This window comes from Arachis duranensis, chromosome 6, assembly GCF_000817695.3.
Source record: "Arachis duranensis cultivar V14167 chromosome 6, aradu.V14167.gnm2.J7QH, whole genome shotgun sequence".
NCBI classification, from domain to species: domain Eukaryota; kingdom Viridiplantae; phylum Streptophyta; class Magnoliopsida; order Fabales; family Fabaceae; genus Arachis; species Arachis duranensis.
In genome coordinates, this window is record NC_029777.3 from 19177545 (window position 1) to 19178624 (window position 1080).

Sequence of the window (1080 nt, forward strand, 5' to 3'; positions counted from 1 at the left end):
ATTCAGACTTTGAGAAATCATGTTGACTTGCTGAGTCAACACTTTGTTTTGAGCTAATATGGCATTCAGAGCATCAATTTCAAGAACTCCCTTCCTCTGAGGCGTCCCATTATTCACGGAATTCCTCTCAGAAGTATACATGAATTGGTTATTTGCAACCATGTCAATAAGTTCCTGAGCTTCTGCAGGTATTTTCTTTAGGTGAATGGATCCACCTGCAGAGTGGTCCAATGACATCTTGGAAAACTCAGATAGACCATAATAGAATATATCTAATATGGTCCACTTTGAAAACATGTCAAAAGGACACTTTTTGGTCATCTGCTTGTATCTTTCCCAAGCTTCATAGAGGGATTCACCATCTTTTTGCTTGAAATCTGAACATCCACTCTAAGCTTGCTCAGCTTTTGAGGAGGAAAGAATTTATCCAAGAAGACCGTGACTAGCTTATCCCAAGAGTCTAGGCTATCTTTAGGTTGTGAGTTCAACCATGTTCTAGCTCTGTCTCTTATAGCAAAAGGGAAAAGCATGAGCCTGTAGACTTAAGGATCTACTCCATTTGATCTTCAGATAGAAGTCCATGAAACTTGCAGTTCTGTTGTATTAGAGCAACTAATTGAGGTTTTAGCTCAAAATTGTTTGCTCCAATGGCAGGAATTGAGATGCTTCTTCCATCAAACTTGGACGTGGGTTTAGTAAAATCACCAAGCATCCTCCTTGCATTATTGTTGTTGGGTTCGGCTGCCATCTCCTTCTCTTGTTCAAAAATTTCAGAAAGGTTGTCTCTGGATTGTTGTAATTTAGCTTCTCTTAGTTTCCTCTTCAGAGTCCTTTCAGGTTCAGGATCAGCTTCAACAAGAGTGCTTTTTTCCTTGTTCCTTCTCATATGAAAGAGAAGAGAACAAGAAAAGAAGAGGAATCCTCTATGTCACAGTAAAGAGGATCCTTATTATTAGTAGAAGAAGAAAAGAATAAAGAAAGGAGAATCCAAACACAAGGGTAAGGATAGAGGCAATGATTGGAGATGAAGAGAGGTGAAGAGAACTGTTAGTAAATGAATGAATAAATAAATAGAGAAAG

General features: G+C 38.5%; 1 non-coding gene across 1 annotated transcript; it reads left to right on the plus strand.

Moving 5' to 3' along the window:
- The first annotated feature begins 295 nt into the window (after positions 1 to 295).
- Positions 296 to 398, plus strand: LOC127740185 (small nucleolar RNA R71). Its single transcript, XR_008000866.1, has one exon. It is a non-coding gene; the product is annotated as a small nucleolar RNA R71 (small nucleolar RNA).
- The last annotated feature ends 682 nt before the right edge of the window (positions 399 to 1080 follow it).